General features: G+C 31.2%; 1 long non-coding RNA gene and 2 pseudogenes across 1 annotated transcript; 2 read left to right on the plus strand and 1 right to left on the minus strand.

The window, feature by feature from the left end:
* Positions 1-3,787: 3,787 nt before the first annotated feature.
* On the minus strand, positions 3,788-4,664 carry LOC130507330 (uncharacterized). The gene is made up of 3 exons (XR_008942280.1): positions 4,418-4,664; positions 4,100-4,124; positions 3,788-3,987 (listed from the first exon to the last, which is right to left on the minus strand). It is a non-coding gene; the product is annotated as an uncharacterized LOC130507330 (long non-coding RNA).
* Positions 4,665-12,822: 8,158 nt separating this feature from the next.
* LOC108839600 (uncharacterized) lies at positions 12,823-15,697 on the plus strand (annotated as a pseudogene).
* Positions 15,698-17,361: 1,664 nt separating this feature from the next.
* Positions 17,362-19,105, plus strand: LOC108840503 (probable aspartic proteinase GIP2; annotated as a pseudogene).
* The last annotated feature ends 5,050 nt before the right edge of the window (positions 19,106-24,155 follow it).

Here is a 24,155-nt window from a genome sequence, read left to right on the forward strand (position 1 = left end):
AAATAATAGACACAGATGACAATCTCCAATTTGTAAAACATAACCTGTTGGAATAAACCAATTTTACACACAATACAATTGTAATTTTCGGTATCTACAAATTTATTAGATATCAAAACATTAAAAATGTGTAAAAAGTTTTAGAACCTGGACAATTGAGAATATACCAAAACATTAAGCAATAAGTAGATTTTCCAGTTAATGATCCCCCTAAATCTTGTAGATGCCCTTAGACATATAATCAAATTTACAGTAATTAAAAATAGCCCAATTTATTTTAAATATGTAGGCCTATTACAACTGTTGGATAATAGTGTTGAAAACCAATTTAAAATATAGCCCATTTTTATTTCATATTTTATAGAATAAATATTAATTATAAGTAATAATTATGATTTTAAATTAGTTTTGACTCTTTGAGCGTATATAATTCAATATTTATATAATAAGAATTGTTAATACTAGATATAAGGGAAATTGTCAAAAATACCACTTTCATGATACCATTTTTCAAGTTTACACTAACCAACTTTACCATTAAAATTTTAATAGAAAAATACTATTATACCCCTAACTAATTAAACCTAAAACTACCATTTCTTCTCCACGATTTCTTAAAAATTGAGATTCATATTAAACGTGGTCAGATCTGGGAAGTCTCCGGTGGTGATGAGTTCTCCGACCAGATTCGACGACTTTGGCCAGATCTGACGACACTGACGAGTTCTCCGGCCAGATCCGACGACGCTGAAGAGTTCCTGGCGAGATTTGACGAACGCTGACAAGTTTCCGGCGAGATCTGACTATGCTGACGAGTTTTTCGGCGATATCTGACGTGGCTAACGAGTTCTCCAGCGAAACTGACAGACTCTACAAGCTCAGACGAACAAGACGATCTCTCTCCCAACGCGTAAGAAACACTAACAAAGGTAAAAGGATAATAGATGGTGATTTTCGTCTTTTTCTGTAATTGTAACTTGATTTATCAAAATCGATATGTTTCTGAGAAAGAAGACAGAAGTTTTTCTCATGAAGTTTTGAAATCTAAAATTATAAGACTTTATAAATTGGGTCATTTCAAGTCTTATTGTTCATCTGTTAGCAATCAAAAGACATAGAGCTTAACATATATTTAATTCATGAGAAATTATTAACCTAAGAGTAAATTTATTCCATGATTACTTCTTCTCTTGATTGATCTCGTAATGTTACAGGGAATTACAAAGGTGTGATGTGAGCTTTTGGATTTAAAGGATACTGTGGAGAATATGTGTGGTGATATGCATATCAAGTACCTCACTTTCTTGAGGTAATACAATGCTACTATTTATTTTTTAGCAATGTTTAGTATATGCAATATATGAGGTGAAATGTTGGTGTTTTGTTATTGTAATGTTCTGTTTGGTACTTATGAGATTCATATTTTATGTCTTGTTTTGTGTATAATATCTATAGAAGCAGTGTAGATTGAGCATGAGTTTGTTGAGTTACAAAAGCATGTTATTTTTGTATCTTGTTTTTGGAAGTGAGTGTTGATGCTTATGAATAATATGTGACTGGCTTGAGTTCAGATTTTGAAGAACGATAAGGTTGGTGAGTTGTTTGAAGAAGCAAGAGAGACTCTCAACAAGAACGTAGTTTATGTGATTAAAGAATGACTATTTATAACGCTTTATAAAAGTTGCAGAATATGTTTCTTAATACATTCTTCTCTCTCATCTTCTTAAGACATCTCTTATACTAAAACAATTGTCTCTCTCTTATAAGTTGCCTAGTTGGAGAGATTGGTTGGACGTGTAAGTGAGTTTGGTTCAGTCGTTTCTTTTATAGAAAAGTGAGATATGGAAAAGTCTTGATGTTGTCATATTATGTTAATAATGACTAACAAGAACTGAGTTTTGCAAGTACAAACTCTGTTGGAACTAGATTCAAATGATTTACAAAGTTTTATAATTTAGTTTATAAATATTTATAATTAACTTATAGAATGCAGTAGATATTTTATAAAGTATTATAAATCAATTTATAAACTTGTATGAATCAATTTATACATTCTTGTAAATCAAAATAAAATATCTTATAGACTAGTTTATAAGATTTCATAACTCAGTTTCTGAATCTTTATAAATATTTATGAATCATATAAGCTTTTATATACAATATATTAACTCTTATATTATTGTTTACATACCCTTATAAACTCTTATTAATTATTATACAAACCATTATATATTGTTTTATACGGCTTTCTAAATGCTTATAGACTCTTTTACTTGATTTATAAACATATACGACTCTTAAATACCCCTTATAAATTGAATATAAGCTTTTATAAAGTTTTTGTAAACTCCTACTAATAGTATATATACCCCTTATAGATTATTTATAAACTTTCATAACTTATAAATTGAATATAAGCTTTCATAAAGTTTTTATAAACTCTATTAATAGTATACATACCCCTTATAAATTATTATAAACTTTCATAATTTTCTTATAAACATTTATAAATGGTTCATAGATTATTTAACTTGTTTTATATGCCTTTATTAATAGTTTATATACTCTTACAAATAATTTTACATACCCTTATAAGACTTTGTAAAGAGATGATGATACGTGGCAGATTCTGAGGCACATGCTAACAGTAAGCAAGGCTCCACGGCTTCAGAAATTCTACATACATTTATAAATTGTTTTATAATCCTTTATAATGGTGTATAAACTTTATAAATTTTTTTTAACCCTTATAAATTATTTATAAATTATTATACAAACCATTATAAATTATTTTATAAGGCTTTCTAAATGGGTATAGACTCTTTTAGTTGATTTATAAATATATACAACTCCAATAATACCCCATATAAATAGAATATAAGCTTTCATAACTTTTTATAAACCCTTATTAATAGTATACATACCCTTTATAAATTATTTATAAACTTTCATAACTTTCTTATAAACATATATAAATGGTTTATAGATTTTATAACTTGTTTTATATGCCTTTATTAATGGTTTATATAATCTTACAAATAATTTCACATACCCTTATAAATTGTTTTATATTGGTGTATAAACTTTATAAATTATTTTTATAAACCCTTATAAATTATTTACATACTCTTATAAACCCTTATAAGTTATTATATAAACCATTATAAATTGTTTTATAAGGCTTTCTAAATGGTTATAGACTCTTTTAGTTGATTTATAAATATATACAACACTAATAATACACCTTATAAATTGAATATAAGCTTTAATAACGTTTTATTAACCCTTATTACTAGTATACACACCCCTTATAAATTATTTATAAACTTTCATAACTTTCTTATAAACATTTATAAATGGTTTATAGATTTTATAATTTGTTTTATATGCCTTTATTAATGGCTTATATACTTTTACAAATAATTTTACATACCCTTATAAGGCTTTGTAAAGAGATGATGATACGTGGCAGATTCTGAAGCACATGTGGACAGCAAGTAAGGCTTCACCGCTTCAAAAATTTTACATACCCATATAAATTGTTTTTATAATCTTTTATAATGGTGTATAAACTTTATAAATTATTTTATAAAGATTTATAAATTAGCTATGAAAGTTATAAAAACTTATAAATTATTAAAACAACTATTATCCAGGTGAAGTTTCAAAGACTCTATTACAACACCACGTGGGGCGTTTGCTTCTTTGCTATCCCCAAGGCAAGTTTAAATAGTTTTATAAACTTTTATAAATAGTTATAAAAATATTTATGTGTGTTTATTAACTTTATAGAAGGTTGATACAAGGTTTTATAAGCTCTTATAAAATTTATAAATGATTCATAAATGATTTTATAAACTCTTAATAGTTTGTGGCTTGTCCTCTTGTCTACAATAAATGTATAAGCAGGCTGCCAAAATGCATCCTGTTTCTTTTCCTGGTTGACTTTTGATCCTCCGGCCTCTTAAATATTTCATTAGCCCAATCCTACATATCATCATTAACAACAACAAAAAAAAATCCATTAGCTTTCTAACAACATATCTCCATGCTATGAATTTACCAAACCAGTTTAACAGAAAGAGACGAAGAACGTTACCTTGATAGTTCCAACAAGCCCTAGCCTGTGAAAACAAAAATCAATCAACGAGTAATTAATCTCACAATGAACACACACTTCAAGACATGAATCTAGCAAACATAAACAAACACTTTCACCTGCACAAACAGAAACTACACGTATTATTCACAAAGAGCAAAACTTTCAATGCACATTAGAAAAAGGAACCTCCTTTAGTTATGATAATTGACCACATGATCTGTCAAACAGAGTAATCTCACAATGAACACATACAACAAGACATGAATGGCAACATAAAAGGACAAAACTTTCAGTGCTTAAAAGGTAACAAGTTACATTAATTTAGCTAAAGCCATCTCTTGCTCCATCATTTCGTCAGTAGCATCACTCGCTTCTTCTGAGAGTAGTCTCGTGAACTACACAACAAATAAAATATGGAAGCTAATGAACCATCACTTAATCAAAATATATCGGATGTATATAGTCAAACCCTATGTGGTATCGTAATAAAATTCTAAAAGTACTTGAAATCCATATTTACAAAGGGGTTATAAAACTCTTTCTATTACAACTTGTGATTTTTGATGAGAATTCGACACTTTGAGATTTCGAGTCTCGATCTCATCTGCTTTGTGAGAGAGAATACACTCGATCTCGCCGCCTTCGCACGATCTCGTCGTCTCCCGTCGTCGTCGCTCGATCGCGTCGTCGTCGCTCGATCTCGTCGCAGTAGATTGATCTCGTCACAATCGCTTGATCTCGTCGCATTCGTCGCCGTCGCTCGATCTCGTCGCCATCGCTTGACCTCGTCGCCGTCGCTCGTTGCCGTGAGAGAGAAGACAATTTGTTCTCGTCGGAGAATTTTTTTACAGAGTAGAGAAGAAGATAATGGTTGAGAAGAATAGACAAGGGTCAGTTTAGTAATTCACCCATTAATGCTTGATGTATTTATGAAAATGTCTTTTTATTGATGGTATTGTTGAATTGTGGTACTACACAAAGTGTAGTTATGAAATTTCCCCACAGATTATATATGGAATTTAGAATAAAATAGGCTAAATAACATTAATATTTTTTTTTTGAACAACACATTAGCATTAATATAATATATTTTTAATTTTTATTGACTTAAGAAATTTTATGTAATTTTAAATTTAGAATATTATCATAAAAATTAAAAAAATATGCAGAAAATAAAATTAGAAATGATTTTTCTTATATATCGAAATGTCTTTTCTATTTGGTTATTTTACAATGAATTTAGCGTAAGAATATTGTAGAAATTTATTTTATATATTAAAAATTGCTAACTAGGTAAATTTTGTATGAAATATGTTGTATTGGAAATATGAACAACATTGCTATAGAACTACACTATATACAAAATTAAAATGTAACAATTTATTTAAAATAGTAACTGTAAAATAAAACCTAAACATATAAAATTAATAATATTTGCTGAGACAACAAAATATATTATCAAATGAGAGATGAGTTATATACGATTTTGCTGTATGAATATCCAACATCAATTATTTGTGATCAATACCATATGAAAACATATTAAATTAACCGATCTTAATTAAATTTGATGCATAAAAAATAAGCCATATGTGATCGATGTTTCATCTATTCATCTATATCAGAAAGAAACCTCAGGATAATGTTTGTTGAAAATGATTGGTCCCAGTCCCATAGGAAAACTCATATGATTTAGGAATTACAATAGTCAGATGCTAATATCCAAAAAAAACTACGTATATATGTTATGACTTTCACGTAAACGGTAAACCTAACACTATAAAACTGGTTAAGATCTGCACCTTAAGTTCAGTTTCCTCCCTCCTAGGCGCGCCACGTAAGATTCCATGTCACAAATTCGGATGTTGTGAGCGTGCCACGTGTCATAGTCGACAAAAACGCAACGTATCATTTAACTCTGAATCACGTGTGTTTGTCTTTGTTCTAGGCCTTAAGTTTGGTCAATTCAATCAGCCCAACAGATAGTTTCTCTAACTTCAAACGCGGCTGAAAGCGTCAATTTGATATTAGGGTAGAACCAATTTCACCTCCACCGTTGTCGATGAAGACACAACCTGAGATCTGGTAGAGTTCTTTCATCTTCCTAAAAATCCTAACAACCCCAAGAGCCACCAGTTATAGATTCATCCTCTTTCTTAAATTCTTTCTTAAATACTTTACCCACGATATACCTTGAATGCGAGCTTCACTCACGCAAAGCGGTGTGACTGCCACTACAAAAAGTGAGCTTTGTTACTATCAGAACCACCTACTCATGAGTCATGATCAGAAGAAGAGGAAGGAGAACATCATCATCTAACCGAAACTTAAATTATTCATCTTCTTTATCGATCTATGAAGTTCTGCAGCAACAATGGAGCTTCGTGATGAAGAGTTAGACGAATCATAAATTAGAAGCTCTGACTGTGGCTTCCATGTCGTCGTTTCATCTACGGCTCTAAAAATCTGAACTGTCAAGGCGACTGACATTGAATGAGAGTTATCCTCTTCAAGGCAGTGTATCATAATCTATAAAAGGTTTGCCGTCTTATCGATTTGATATACAATTAGCATTTGCTTTACTTCAGATCTAAGAAGGGCCTGCGTAGTTATTTTGTAAGCGTTTGATTGGAAGCGTTAGTACCTAAAGTCTTGGTAGTTCGACGATTCGTTTTCAGGTTTCTGATTTCTTCCAATCTGATTATTTTATGAAATTCGATGCAGATTCTTAAAAAGAAACACGAGCGCTCTAGGTCTCCTCATATGCCTTATTATCTATTCTGATTGAGTAGTGTGCTTGGTGCTTCTTAAGAACAAAGTCTGCTTATTTTGTTTCTCATAATATTTATCATAGTGTTGTTAATTGACCTGAAGAGATATTGTCATAATTTCTGTTCTCATCCCATTAGAACTTCTATATCTGTTCTCGCGGGATCCATGTATGCCGTGGTATGGTTTAATGTGGGTCACACTTGAGTCATAAGTTTTGTCTGAAGCTTGCAACCCATGTGGCTGTCAAATCATGTTTCTTTTTCATCTCTTTTGTAGACTACTTTCAGTGGGTTACAAGCAAGGAGGCAGTACATGAAGAAGACGTAGAGTTGTGGCGTTGGGTGAGAAATACATAGGTAACTTATATAATTTTGGAATCTTATGAATTTTTTTCTGCAAAAAAACACTACTTGTACAAAGGCTTTCTCACATGTAAGTGGAGTGGCATCAATTCTTACTGGTTCTCCTTTCGCCTACAGTCTCCACTACTCACACCGGTGCTGCAAGAACATCATCATCATCATTAGGTATTTACTCATTTGGGTGTTGTTGGAAGAGGAACGAAGCGTGTTTTGATGAATGCAACTTCTGCTCTGCAGAGTCGAGTCCATCAAAGAAACTAGTTCCTGAGTCTCCAAACAAAGCAAATGGCAACTCTTCTTGAAGATGAAATACGAATAGAAATGTCTATTACTAAGATTTAGCAGAAGAAGCTGAGTAAAATGTTTGGTATACCCTCATGGATCCTTCAAGACAAGGTTTTCGAATTCTTATATTGTATTTGAGTTCTTATTTAAACGCTTTTAATCGTTGAGACTTGGAAACTTTTTTTGTTGGGGTAAAATGTGAATGAAACTTCTTTTTGTGTACACGATTACAGAGGAACTGATTCTATATACATACCTATTCTTGACCAATCACCACATCGAGATTCTTATTTTATTTACATCAAGAATAGTGTATATGATGGGTCGAAAATAGATATACATAACAATTCTTTTTGTGTGTATGATTTGATATACATCGAGATGCTTATTTTTTTCTCATAATACTTATCATAGTTTTTTTTTTGAAAAGGTACTTATCATAGTGTTGTTACAAACATCAACGATTATATCTCCAAATCATTTTGTCACTATTATTTGTTGAATCAATTAAATTGGTTATACATTTTACATATTTTACATTAAACTTATATAAGTAAGATAAACAAATATTTAGATAATGAGTCCGATTAGTTGAAGCTTTTAATCTAAAATATGAATTTTTTGGATACGTACATGTCATTCCGCAATTTAAATACTGTTGTTCATATGGATTTTTTCTGAGTATTTTTTCTAACGATTGCTCTTTTCGATGTGTGCAGTGATAACACTGTCACTCTGAGCTTATTTGACTCTCAGGCCTTGGCTTTCCACAGACAACTCGAGTCATGTGTGTTGATCCGAAGGTCATTGTTGCAACGAGCATCAACCCGAAATGGTTGGAGGTAGTGACACTTAACAAAAGAAATCATCTTAAAACTTTTAACCAAAAATCCATATTTTTAAAAATAATAAGTAATATTATTTTAGAAAATCATAACTAAATTTTCCAGATAGCACGTTTTATTTAGTATTCAAATACAATAACATGTACAAATTAACTAATATGTAAATTTTTTAAATAACAAAAATTTATATTAAATATTTGTTCTAACTATTTAAATTATTTTTTTAGTTTTCATCCCGCCCGAAGGGCGGGCTGACCCTAGTATTATATATAATTTACTTTTATGTATTACTTCTTCCGTTTCAATTTAATTGTTGTTGTAGTAAAAAAAAATTGTTTCAAAATAAATGTTGTTTTAAAGTTTCAGTTGAAAAATTTTTAAATGATTTTTCATTTTATTTTTGTATTGGTTGAAATGTGATTAGATGTATAAGTAATTGTGTTTTTATCTTGAAAATATACAAAATCATATGTTTTCTTAATTTGTGTGTATAAACCTAGAACGACAATTAAAATGAAACAAAGGGAGTATATGATTTTATATACTATGTAATAATAAATATATATTGAATAACTAAAATATAGTAATTTCTACGTATATAATTAAACTGGTGCAAACACATAAATAAATTTTATTAATTCAAACAAATATTTTTTCTATTTTTGATCATTTGTATTTTTATAACAAAAAATTAAAACCACTGACAATAAAAAATATGTCTTGGGTGTTTAACAGTCAGTAATTTATATTTTTAAAAACATTCAATGCAAAGTTTAAAATATAGATATTAAGTTGTCAATATTTATTCAAAAATTTTCTCAAAAAGAAACCAAAGCAAATTTCAATTTAAAATATTAATGTATTTTTATATGATATATAATTTATTTTAATAATATTAATATATATATATATACGTATATATATATATTAATATTTATTATATAAATTTTTAATCATTTGTATCTTGTTATAGCATAAATTTTACACAAAGGATCATAAAAATTTCAAAGTGAAATTTATAACAAATTTATTTATTTGTAGTCATTTTTAAAAATTAAAAATATAACATATCCAGAAAAATTTAAATTTTTATTATATAGTTTATGTGGTTGCTTAATTTATTTTAATAAGTTATAATTATATGAAATGTAGAGAAAATATCAATTTTCATCAAATCTTTATTATTCAAAATCATTAGTTGTCATATATACTTAAGTCACATTAGGCAATTCCGTAACTTTTATATAAGGAAACAATGAATAACATTAATAATTAATTTATTGTTAATTTAATAAAAACTTATTATATAATAAAATGTACCAACATATTTTTCTAAGTATTCTAAGAATGATTATGGTGATGACAAGTGGCTACAAAAATATTGTAATGCTTCTCTTTTAATATATAGGGAATAAACATATTTATCAGGATATTATTTCGAGTTTATGTAAAGTTTAAATTTAATAAAAATACTTTTGTTTTTATCTTTTTAATTAGCCACAGCCGCGGCTGAAACCAACCGACTACTTTGTAGACTCCAATAACTAGGTCTGGGCATTTCGGGTATCGATTTGGTTCGGATATTTCGGGTTTCGGATAGTTTGGATAGGGGGTTAAAAGATCCACTGAGTATTTGGTCTATTTTCGGTTCGGTTAGGTTCATATAGTTTTGGGTTTGGTTCGGTTCGGATAGCAAAACTAGGAACCAGAAAATAGCTGAAATAATTTTGGTTCTCATTTGATTCCGGTTCGGGTTCGGATAGTTCAGATAAAATATTGATTATTTAGGATAAAATATAAAATAATTATGATGATTTAGATAAAAAGTTCGAATATTTTGGATTACTTTGAATATTTTAGATAAAATTATCCGGATATTTTTGGATAATTCGGGTAGTTTGGATATTTTATAACAATGTAGTTATCTTCAAATATTTTGAATTCTTTAAAAAAAAAATTTAGTTATAAATATATATTAAGTTATGTTATATGCATTTATAATTAATATATTCAGATATTCGTTCGGTTCTGGGTTCGGTTGTGGTTCAGTTTGGTTATTTCGGATATAAAAATATAGGAAACATGCAGATATTTGAGGATCTTTGATTTGGTTTTGGTTCCGGTTCGGTTCTTCGATTATGGTTTTTTTGCCAAAGCTACCAATAACGGGGGTGATTGGTTCGATTGTGGCTGTAAAAATTTAGCAGTAAAAGTTTAGATATAGGTAAGTTGGTTGTAGCTGTAAAGTTGTTACTATAGATTTTTTTCGAGAGACTTTTGCTGTAGTTAAATTTGTTGTAACTATGTTATATGTTGTAGATATTTCAAAATAAAATATGTGATGTATATATAAAATAATTATTTTTAGTCAATTAAAATAATTTATATTAATGATTATTATAAATTATCAAAGTTTACTGTTATTTAAAATGTGATATAAATAATATTTTATGTTATTTAAAATATTTCAGCAGTTTTGAAAACACCCAGAATTAAAGTAAAATATTTATAAATGTTTTTATTATGATTATCTAATTTATTTGATATCATAAATAGTTTTTTTCATTTTAAAGTTTCTACAGCCTATAAAACAAGGATGTAGATTTTTTGCCTAAAATACATAAGAAAAAAATTTGCTTTAGATTTTTTATTGTAGCTTTAAAAATAAATCTAAAGCATGATTGGTAAAAGTTAATAGTAATTTGTTGTAGGCTTTGACTAACAAAAGTAAAGCTACAACATGATTGGTAAAGTTTAATGCTTAAAAATAAACTAGATTTTGACCCGCCCTTGAAAGGGCGGGGTTTTTTTGTTGTTTTTCAGTATAAAGATTAACTATTATTCATTTTAATTATATAAACCGTAACATGATCAAGTTTCAATTATGTGGGGTTATAATGGTGTGTACAGTATGGCGAAATTTAAAATGCATCATTCAACCGTTTTATGTTTGTAATAAGTTAAATAATGTTTTATCCAAAATTCTTACTTGGGCTATTATATAATTTTAAAGATTTATAATTATATAAAATATTGCTAAAAATCGCGGGTTGTTTTCACTTATTAACCGAAAATTAATTTACAAATTACTATTATTTTGTTTCAAATCATAACAATTGAGTTCTTATATTTTTATTATTTGTTTTTTTCTCTTCAAATATAAAAATAAGAAAAACAAATATTTGGTCAAGAGTGATTTGAATGAATTTATATTTTTTTAAAGAACATATAATTTAAAAGTTTTTTGAAAATAATGTTGAGTTTTAAGAAGTGTTTTCATATTCGACCTAGATCTGCTGAACTGGTAGACCCGTACCATGTATATAATCTAGTTCGGATTTAATGGAAAATCGTTAATTAAAAATCCGATAGAACCCGTAAAACCTAAAAATTCATTATTAACATGTGATCTAATAAACATAAAATATCTTATAGTATTTCGATTTTTTATTAAATTAATCATATACTTTTTAATACTACATAAACTTGTGGTCTTTAAACTTTGATGATATTTTTATTATGTCATCCAAAGAAAAAGATAATATAAAAACTTATTAATATGACAATATTAGTTTATTTTTGTTATTAATAACCTATTATAAGTTTGTATTTTTTTATTTTTCTATTTTAGATTTAAAATTAATTTTATGATACATAGATTTAAGAAAATAACATTATAATGTCATTATGTTTTTTTATTAATTTAGTTTCAGAATATATATATATCTAATATCTGAACATAAAATATTTATATTAATAGTAGCATATTTTATAAATATGTGTAAGCTCATTATTTTTTGATCCATTTAAATATATTTCTGCAGGCCCAAAACTAAAAGACTCAAATGTCATTAATGAATTTTATCATCCTTTGTAAAATTAAGGATAATTTTGGAAAACTTTAAAACATTCATTAAGGTATAATTTAGGAATTATTCTGATTTAATGGTATTGATAAAACTAAAGTAAAAAGATAAAGCTAAACCAATCACTCCCAACATCTACATTTTCAATCCCGAAGATGCCGATATTTTTTATTACTTTTTTCCGTCATAGTATTGCTTTAAGACTTTTCACGTTATTTCGTTTTAGAGAACTTTGTAGCAATTTCATTTTTATTAATGAACATTTACACTTTAGTAAAAGTAGCAATACTTTTTATTAGTGTCGAAGTAACAAAATCACTAAGATCGAAACGATCACACACATATAATATATATATGTTTTGATCAAGGTATATATGTGATCAGAATGGTCAGATCAATCTTGACATTATTAAACCTTATTACTAAGAAAGAATTAGGATGATTATCAATCTTGACTTAGTTAAAAAAAAATGATGCTCATAAACAAAACAAATGATTTGGCATTAAATAACCCAAATAGAAATCCGGCCTGTTAATGAAACTAAACCCAAATCAAACAAAATAAAATAGAAAGGCTTCTAAACTTAAGCCCATCAATCATTGACTGGGTCGACCCGATTCTACAACAATCCCCAAGCCAAGCCACGCGATAATCGGCTTTCACCATACCGGAAAGTTATCGGAGATCATAGCCACGGAGACAGAGGATGTGAAGAAGAGTGATGATGGATCGCCTGAAATCAAACCGAAACCGATTGTTCAGCTCAGAAATTTTCTCATCGCTCACAGTCAGTCCCGTGTTCAGGTGAGTCGTCTTTGCCTCATCATTGCTCTTTAGTTTGGTTCATTGATGCTGTTATAGTGTGATCTTCTCCGGCGACTGCTGCTTTTACTTTTTATGAGGTTTTGTGTATCTAAGTGATCTGATTCTTTAGGTTTGTTATGAGTGTTGATGATAGATTGGTGATAAAGTGCATTTGGTAAAAAAAAAAAAACTGAATTTTAAATGAGATTATGGCCGACTCTTTGCACTGTGATCTCCTAATGTAGCCTCCTTGACATTGCTGGTGTTAACCAAATTAGTATTCTATATAACTGCTGCGTTATTTGAGTTTATGATTTACAAACTTCGAATACTTTGTTTTGGACTCTATTATTCAGGCTCTGCACGGTCTATACTCTCTCCAATAAGTAACTTGTTCTGCTCTTTTACGTCTTTCTTCAAGTAATAAAGTCCAGTTGTGCCATAGTCCAAGATTGCATCTTTTGTCCCGTTTCATCCCTTGCCCTTGTAACTAAATGATTTTGCGTTGGTGTGACTTTTTTTTTCTAGTGAAGTCCAGAGGCTCATTGGGAAATACATGTCAGAGATGGGTGCAGAACCAATTTCACTCACTGCACTTTCTTCTCGGGTCCTGCTTTATATAAATTTCTAGGGAATGTCAGTTGGGCTTCTTACGGGTTTAACGTTGCTGGGATTATAAGAGCCCTCGTTGTGACGGGAAAGAGTCTGTTGTGCTGGTTACTCCCTATGATTACATAAACGGTGGATATTATGAGGATTTGTCTTTAGGCATTGCCACTTCTTTATTCTCCTTGCTCGCTAGAGTTACTCTGTCGCTGATTCTCACAATGGAGACTGTAGACCTGTTGCTGCATGGTTAAGTGAATACCACATACCTTTTTGAAGTCTCGGATTTGTCCAACTGTTGCGAGGTTAAAAAATCTGACAGCTTCAGACTGGCTGGAACAGTGGCTGCTGCTTTGGTTGTGAAAGTCGATGGTAGAAGTGAAAGAATCGAGGACACACTAAGTATCTATGCAGAGGCATCCAATGGGCAGATGCCAAATCTCGACCTCATCAATGTTGTCAACTACTTAGCGGTGCATAGGCAAGGGTTTTATGTTGAGGTGGAGAAGGTTGCATCATTGCTCTCCTCTACTTGGCTAAAGATTGTTGGTGAAATATTTGAAGCCGTTGGAAAAGTGGCTCATACGTTGAATACCGACTAGAGTTTCGGTATTACCCAGTCGCAGACTATCTTGAAGACAGTGCTACCCCCAGCAAGTTCACTCTACTCGCAGGTAAAAGTGTATAGTTGTATCTGTCTTTAGTTAGATTCGTTTAGTTGACAGAGAATGTTTGTATTCTTTCTCATCAGGCCCGTGGTATCCCAACTGGCCCTCATTGAGCTTTCCGCGATTATCATAGTTGATGCAATTACTTTAAAAGTTTTGCCTAGCTTTCCTCTGGACAGTGTCAGTAAGGCAAGGCAACACGAGTTCTTTCTACGAGGTACCCAGTGAGTTTTTGTCTTTATAGTTTCCTTCTTTTTAATTCCGTACGTGAATCTTGTAATGCGTAAGAACTACAGTGAATCGTTTATGCAGTAGAATTTCTCAGTAAATTTGATTTTTTGAATCCATTCAAATTTTCTGCTCCTGAACTCTGTATGAATGTTCGATTGTAACTCCGTGTTTGCTGTTTAAACGCAGCAGGTTACTTGAAGGAACTATAAGATCAGTGAACAACCTCCTTGAGACGTTCCATCAATCGTTTTTTCCTTTACCTATTAACTTCCCCATGCAAGTTTGTTTCTGTAGGAGTCTACATGATCGCCTTTTCTCTTCTTGTATCCCCTATTCCGATGGTCGCACCGTCTTTGTACATTGATGGCTATAATGCTTTTACCAAAGCACTCCTAACTCAGCTGAAAAACTCAAGTCATGGAAATGGTTAGACGTAGCCAAACAGGTCTTTGGCTTGCACTTGTTGGGTTTCATCGTCACACTGCTTCCTTATTTTGCTTGTCAACAAGTACCGGGTCAACATTCTCCAGCAAACCGGTCCATCATGTGGGCTACAACATTTTCTTCGCTTCTCCTTATAACCTTTGTCACAATCCCCGGTTTATCTCCAATCTCCTCTCGTCATCATGGAACCAACTGGGTTGTCTTGAACTCAGTGAACATTTCAGCTGCCTTCATCGGTCTATGCCTCATGTCCATAATCAATTTCGCCACCGCAGAGATTGGAGCGTTGCTATTTTTGCCAATGTGTCTCTAATGGTTCGTCCTGTAAAACCTGATTTGAGATCCAAACGTGTTAAGAGCTTGTTGTGCAGAGCGGTATTTGTAACCATTGCATTCCCGGTCATGTTTTTTGTGATCTTGAATGGATTTGATAGGAGAAGGGCTTGTGGGTTTGAGCCTTGGAGGAGAGTTTTCGAGGTGGTTAGAGTTGCTCAGGGCCTGGAAGAGTGCGACATATCTATGCTTTGGGTTCATCTTCTTTGCTGGCTCCTTTGCCTATGCATCTTCATCCTTAACTTTTTTCCTTTACTTGAGGGGAAAGCTACACACACTCTATTTGAATTTGTTTACTTCATCTGACAACCATAATGTTTTGTATTTGTTGATATGTACGAGAGTTAAACTGGAGATTTTACTAAAAAGCTTGTGGTTGCAAAGAATCTTAGTAAAATCATTAAACTAGAGATTTTACTAATATTTCAAATATAATACGCAAGCTAGAAACAAATATCATTATTTTTGTTAAATTAAAATTTTGCCAAAATATATTTCCGCACTTTATCAAATAGTTTATTTAGTTTTGTATACTATTACAAAGTATATCTAGTTTAATCAAAATTTTAAAAGTTTTATAAGATTTTATGGGTCTTTGCCAGGTCAACCGGTGTCGATTCAAGGGTTAATGGCGAGTTTTTGGATTTTATCAAACTTTTAATATATAAATAGGTTTTTATTAAATCCAAAATTTGTGAAAACATATCATCTAGTAGAAATTCTAATAGAATTCTACCTGAAGAGTTACATAATTTTTAAAACTAGAATGCTTTATTCGCACAATGTAAATGTATATGCAGTATCAGTCCCCATCATTCGGTTTTGATTAAGGTATTTTCGTTTTGGTGTTTTGATTTTAGAAAATTAGGAACCTTTTAGGTATTTAAAAATATTAGTTTGGTTTCGGTTTGGTTGTTTCAGTTTTTGGTTCAGTTTAGTAGCAAAATTGGTAACCGGCTAATATGCAAAAAAAAATTGGATCTAATTTAGTCCCAGTTTGATTCTGGTTTATGGGTAATTATGTATTAATTGATAAAAAATATAGGATAATTTGGAGTTTTAATTCAAATTTCAGGTAATCCGGGTTGTTCGGATACAAATATCAGCTAATTCAGATAAGTTTTTTGATATTTCGGATAAAAAAATTGGGTAATTCAGTTTATAAAAATAATATTTTTGGTAATTATTTATTTATAAATTAAATATAATCAATATTTGTAAGTATATCATTTGTATTTATAAAATTAGGTACCCGTTTGGTTCTCGGTTTATTTTTTTTTGTTCCAGAAATAAATGATTTCCTTGACTATTTATGAAATTCATTTTAATTTGGTTTTTGTTGTTTTCAGTTTTGTATAATTCGATATGCAGTTCCGGATAAATATGCCCAAACTATATATTATCTATAAAAAATTGATTTCAAAAGAATTATTTGATATCGAAAACAAATCCGCGTTTTTCAAGTGCGAATCAAAATCTAGTTGCTATTTAAATGAATAGCCACGTAGCTAATTGTGTGTTTGACGATTCGGATTTCGGACTATTAAACAATATTTCTCCATGTGACAATAGGTTGAAAGGACGGCCTTATACAATATGATGAGCTAGTTCTGATCATGGTCATTCAGTGCCGGTCCAAGATTTTCCTAGCAATATGAAACGAAATGATCACAAGTTTGAAGTACGATGGTTACTCCCTTTGTATGCATCTGTTTATTAAATTTTCTATCCAGCAAGAAGTGATCATAATACAAATATAATATATGTATATACACTAATATCAGGTAATTCAATGGTAAAACTACTATGGAAAAAATTATAAATATGATGTTGACGTGAAAACCACCATGCATGTGAGTGTGTACCATAAGCAGTGTTGAAAATTTGCATCTCTTACGTACCATTAATGCTAAATGTTCCTTAAACTAGCCTACGCAGATACACCTACTGATCTTCTACTTCTTTTCAAATATAATTAATTGTTGTCAAGCATTGAATCATATTATTATGCATGGTTAGTTGGTTACGTAGTCTCCTTAATTATATCCAACGTTTAAACATTAAAAGATACCATTACTATGGCCACCAAACAAAATTAAACCGAACACCATTTATTTCTTAGATCCTAGGTTTGTTCTTACATCTATAAATACCATGCATCTGCTATAGTCTATCTTCATCACAAACCAAACCAACAAAAATAACCTAAAGAAAACAAAAGATGGGCACACTTTGCTTTCTCTCCATTTTCACGGCCATGATTCTGACATCACAAGCTCAATACCTTCTTCCCATCACAAAAGACGAACCCACCAAACAATTCTACACCACTCTCGACATCGGAGCCACCGTAAAATCTTCACTAAACCTCCTCCTCGACCTGGGAACCAACCTCACATGGCTCAGCTGCTACAAACTCCAATCTTTAACTTCTCTTCACACCGTCGCTTGCGGCAGCGTCTCCTGCAAGGCCATCCCAGGAAACGGCTGCAACTACGAAAACTCATGTCTTTACCAGCAACCTAACCCTCTCAGCAGCCAGAACGTAACGGGCCGTGTCGTCCAAGACGCAGCCTCCTTCTCCACTACCGACGGAGGCAGCTTCCTTTCCCAAGTCTCCTTGCGCATCTTCACATTCTCATGTGCCTACAACCTCCAAGGTTTACCGCCTCCGGTAGATGGAGTTCTGAGTCTTTCCCCTGGAACTTCGTCGTTCCCGATACAGGTGACGTCAGAGTTTGACGTCGTCGCAAAACTGGCTCTCTGCTTGCCTTCATACGGCACAGGTCGCTTCTATGTCGCCGGCGCTTACTACATCATCCCGCCCTTCGATAACAGTACTAATCCAATTCAGAAGACTTCAACGCCGATGGTAATTGACTCAAGAGGTTACCAAATCAGTATCCAGTCCATGTACGTTGACGGGGGACTCCTTTGACGATTTTTGGCGAAGTCCCAACCAGACTAAGCACGGTGGTTCCATACACCGTACTCAAGACCGATATCTACAATGCTCTTGCTCAGTCATTTACACTCAAGGCAGAGGTATAATTCCCAATAAAATAAATCATTTTTAACATTTATATGAAAAAAAAAAATCTTGGCATCCTAATTCGGTTTAGAAAATGAACACCACATAATAATGTCTATACACTATAATGAGGAGATTCTTTTAAATGAAAAGGCAAGGATGTTTTATTTTATTTTTAAAATCTCATATTACATTTCATACACAAAAGTTATGCTTAAACATTGTTAAAAACAAAAACAAAAATGAAGCAGTGCTCTGCAGCCTGTGCTAAAAATGAGATTTTCACTGATTCTGTTTTTTTTTCCGGGGTGGGGGGGGGGGGGTCGAAATTACACAGGCAATGGGGATATCTAAGGTCACATCTGTTGCGCCGTTTAAAGATTGTTTCGATGCACGAAACATCGCCGTAAAGGATACCGGACCGGACGTGCCGGAGATAGAGTTTGGGCTGCCGTGGAAGACAGGGGAGGTGAAGTGGGGATTTTATGGTGCTAATTCCGTGGTGGAAGTGAGTGAGATGGTGACGTGTTTGGCATTCTACGACGGCGGACAGTATCCGGAGGATTCGATTGTGATTGGGACACATCAACTTCAAGATTATTTGTTGGAGTTTGACTTTAGCACGTCTACTTTCTCTTTTAGTGACTCACTCTTGCTTCATGATACAAACTGCTCCACTCGGCCTTCCTAAAATAGAATCAATTACATGCATATGCATGACATTATGATATTATGACATCGTCCCGTTGCTCTTAAATAATACCTTCTTTATGTGATCACATCTTTTTATAGCATTCCTCCATTTCGATGTGAATGATAATTTGAAGATTTCCCACACTAAACAATAAACATATGATAACACCAACCACGTCAATTTGATAGATGTTTGAAAAAGTTAAGAGGTTTTCAAATTTCAAGACTAGCTAATTATTACTCTTTTCTAAGTTCATCCCCATAATATTTATTATTTAAATATTAAACTTAAGTAATATTTAAGAAAAATAAGGTTAGAAGAGTACTCATCACTAACATTCTCTCTCAAGATATTTCATTTGGAGTATATATAAATCTAAAGTATCATCTATTTCATTAACTAGTTTCGAAACTTGGAGTATTTTGATTTGTAAATTCAAAAATATAAATAAGTCTTCTAACTGAAAAAGAGCGTCTTCTGTCCCCAAATCAAAGTCCAATACAAAGCCTTCCAACTGTTCTGTAATCCACCCATTTTAATTAGGCTCGACCAGTCGTCTACAGTACCCAAGCATCGGACTCCACTTTTAGATTCCTCCGTAACTCCATTGAATCCCCACCTTACCATCTCGCTCTGTCATCAGATCAACCGCCGGAAAATCTACATAAGCCGAAGACCTAATCGTGAAGCAGAGACCGAACGGTACACACGAGACACCCAATCGGCATTAGATTCAGCTGCTGATCCGCGAGAAAGTCAGATCAATCTTACATACAAATACAATCTAAAATTTTCTTTTTTCAATACAATCTAATTAAGTTACTTTATAGAGTAGGATTGCGATTTAAATGATTAGCCACGTAGCTAAATGTGTTTTGAGGATTCGGATTTCGGACTACAAACAATATTTCTCCATGTGACAATAGGTTGAAAGGATGGAAATACAATATGATGAGCTAGTTCTGATCATGGTCGTTCAATTCCGGTCCAAGATTTTCCTAGCAATATGAAACGAAATGATCACAAGTTTAAAGTACGATGGTTACTCCCTTTGTATGCATCTGTTTATCAAATTCTCTGTCCAGCAAGAAGTGGTCAGAGTACAAATATAATATATATGTATATAATAATATACTAATATCAGGTAATTCAATAGTAAAACTACTTTGGAAAGAAATATAAATATGATGTTGACTTAAAAACCACCATGCATGTGAGTTTGTACCATAAGCAGTGTTGAAAATTTGCATCTTTTAGGGCATTTCCAACCCAACTCCATTTTTTCCTTCAAAATGGAATAAAAGTGAAAATGGAGTAAGAAATGCTCCAACCCAACTTCATTTCCCACTCCATAATGGAATTTACTCCATAAATAGAGTAATCTGAGAACCCTAGCCGTCAAGAGAGAAAAGAGAGATTTTTCATAATTTCAAGCCGATGATCGGAGGCTTCTCCAGCTCCGACATCGGCTTGTTTAATTCGTTTTGCATCTCTTTTTTGGATCTGTTTTGTTTACAGTCGCTGTTTTATTGCCAATTTATTTTGAATCTGGCAAGGTTTTTTATTGTTCTTTTGTATGATTCTTTCAATTGGTTTGGAAAGACAAAACTTTCGGTTCAGTTGAACTGTTTAGAAAAGTTAATTGATAGATCTACTGCGGATGGTGGCGACGGGTCTTACCGGCTTCAATCGTTGATGGTTCTTCATTCGATGGTGATGGAGTTCTTGCTGCAAACTATGCTTACTTCGAAAGAAAGCATGAAGTTCTATGGAACGCTAATCTCTTTGACTCTAATAATATAGCAAAATAGAGAGTTGTCTTATCTCGTTGGCTCCTACTGGAGTAATAAAAAGAGAATGACAATCGTTTTCAACTCACTTTGAAGCGTGGTGCTTTTGGATTAATATGAAGGTTATCTCCTTTGAGGTTCGTCTATTCCAGAAGCAAATATGAAGCTTTTATATGAAAAATCTTTAGTCATCCATACGCAAAATAGATGTGCTAGTTTATTTTGGATCCCTACTGGTGTATCCATTTTCTATATTGTTTTGATGCTTCTCATTGTTCGGAACTCTTTGCGTTGAAGGCTTAATAATACAATTCAGCGACAAAAAAAAAATAGAGTAATCTATTTTTTGTTTGTTCATTACTCCATTATGAAGTGAAAAATAGAGTAGGATTGAAGCACTTTTACTCCATATTTATTCTTACTCTATTTTGGAATAAAATATAGAGTTTTACATTGGAGATGCTCTTACATACCATTAATGCTAAATGTTCCTTGAACTAGCCTACGCAGATACACCTACTGATCCTTTTCAAATATACACCCACGTAACCATGCATAAGTCACTATTATGCATGGTTAGTTTATTACGCGGTCTCCTTTTATATCCAACGTTCAAACATTAAAATATACCATTACTATGGCCATTCTAAAGTATTAGTATCTATTTCATTAAATGTTTAAAACTTGTAGTATTTTGATTTGTAAATTCAAAAAAATCTATCTATATTATTATTTATGAAGCGATTTTGCTGATTTGTCATGTTCTCCCTAATTTTAGGTAATTTTCCTTATTTATTATGTTTTATTAGGTTTTAGCAAAATCATTGATTTATTATTTATTTTTAGTTAAAAATCACTAATTTATTAATTTTAAAATACCCTTAATAAATTATTATAAATATCAAAAACGAATTTAGTTTTAATGATATTAAATTATTTGTTATATTAAAAAATTATTTAATTTCCTTATTTTTCATATTTTTTAGGTTTTCGACTTTTAGCTAGGTTATTGATTTATTATTAGTTTCTAATTGATTCGCTAATTTCTTAACTTAAAAAATACCTGTAATGAATTTTATACATAATTAAAAACAAATTTTATTTTAACATATAAAATTATATGTTATATTAAATAATTGATTCTAAATAATAAAAGAAAATTATCAAAAAATTAAAATAAGATAATTATTATATATATTGTGTTGCTATCTGAAAACAATTTTTTATTATAAAGGTTAAAAAATTAAGATGCAAAAATATTATAATTAAATTTTAGTCAAGAAAATACATATATATATATATATATATATAAAGATATTTTCTAAACTATTTCTAAGATATGAATGTTTTAAAAAATAACACAATAATAAGTATATATTTTTATAAAAATATTTGACATATATAAATACTTTGATGTTCGATATAATCATTTGAAAACATAAAGAATAACTTATTATACTGATTTTTAGATTAATAAGACATACATTAATAAGTATTGATAAGAAGATTATGTGTGCATGGGTGGGTAAAACACATTCCTAACTAAAATAAATCAAAATTTCATTTGTAATTGCTGAACATTAAATTATTTTTTGATCTTGAAAATCACAAAACATTATCACAACAATGTACTAAAACCAAAATATTAAATCTTATACAAATAATCTATAAAATAAATAGGAAACTTAGTAAAAATATAAAGAAACATAAAACAAGAATAAAATATTGAATAGTATAAAATAATTTAAGTATAATCTAAACAAATAAAAAGGTATGTTCTATAAGTTATTGGTTTTTTTTTGTCTCTCACACTTTCTTAAATCTAATTTGTTAATAATATATATAAGCTATTAATCATTGTTATTTTTGTTGATGTCTTTTTAGCCGTGATTGTTTCTAATATTTTATTGCTGGTGAGATCTTTTTAATTTACAACTACAATAAGTGTTTAATTTCAAATTCAAGTTTCCTAATCATAAATTGGTTGTTAGCAGTGATAAATTTTGTATCCAAAATATACAGTTATAAATGCAAAGATGAAAAAAGGAGTAGAATTTAATGCATAATGGTCAATACAAATACTGAAATTAAATAATTTACTCAAAATTTGTATCAAATTTAATAATTTACATTTAAACTACAAAATAACACTAAAATTAAATTAATCCGCACGAGGTGCGGGTAATCATCTAGTACTATACTAAAAGGAGAATAATCTCCATAGCTAACCTATCCACGTAAGCACAATAAATCCACCAATCACGTGCTTTTATTTTGACACTTCACATTTTTTTTGTCAATGTGGGCCAGATATTTTGGGTTTTTAAAAATTTGCATGTGACCCATTTAAGACATATGTTAAGTTTTTTTCGTGGATCGTGTTCCGTTGGAAAAAGACACACCCACGTTTTCTTCTTCCTCAGTAATCTCAGTCGATTCCCCTCCACAGCTATCGTTTCCAGTCCACTCTTTCCTAATCTACGTAATCTACGCCAGCAACAATATACAGACCAATAAGATACTCCCAAAACCCTATGTCACGAGTCAAGCTTCCCTAATAGACTGGCTATTAATTTTCTTCTGCTCAAACTAACCGTTTCTTCAAACGATGGTCTTCTAATCTCCCATACCTTCCTCCATCTCTCATAAAATTATATTGATTCAATCCACAAACTCACTAACTATTGATCGATTTGATTGTTTGATTCAGTTTTGTCACCTCTACTTCAGTGCGAAATACGATTTGATTGTTTGATTCAATCCACAAACTCACTAACTTGGGCATATACAGACCAATAATATGGATATGCCCAAATCCGTCCAAAATATTTTGTTGTCCAACTGGACAACGCCCAAAGACCAATGGACAAGACCAGATGGACATGGGCCGTCCAAATTATTAAAATGTATAGGGTTTTTAATTGGAGAAAATTTATTTTTTTCATTTGGCCGTCACTCTTATCTCTCGATCTCATATCTCTCGATCTCAAGCTCTCCATGACTCAATCTCTCTCGATCTCGAGCTCAAACATGTAGTTTTAATCTAAATATCTGTTGTTATATATAAAATTTAGAATCTGTATATTTTTTTACATCAAGTGGGCGAACTGGACTCCATGGACAGTCCAACTGGGCATGGTCCTATTTGGACATGGATTATTTGGACATGGTTCTATTTGGACATGGACTATTTGAACATGGACCTATTTGGACATCAAGACCAAAAACGTCCAAAAAAAAAGCCCATTTGGACATGAACATTTCCGTCCGGACAGCCCAATTGACATCCCTAGACGTAGGTATCAGTTTATTGGGGCTTTT

The sequence above is a fragment of the Raphanus sativus genome, chromosome 2 (assembly GCF_000801105.2).
Source record: "Raphanus sativus cultivar WK10039 chromosome 2, ASM80110v3, whole genome shotgun sequence".
NCBI classification, from domain to species: domain Eukaryota; kingdom Viridiplantae; phylum Streptophyta; class Magnoliopsida; order Brassicales; family Brassicaceae; genus Raphanus; species Raphanus sativus.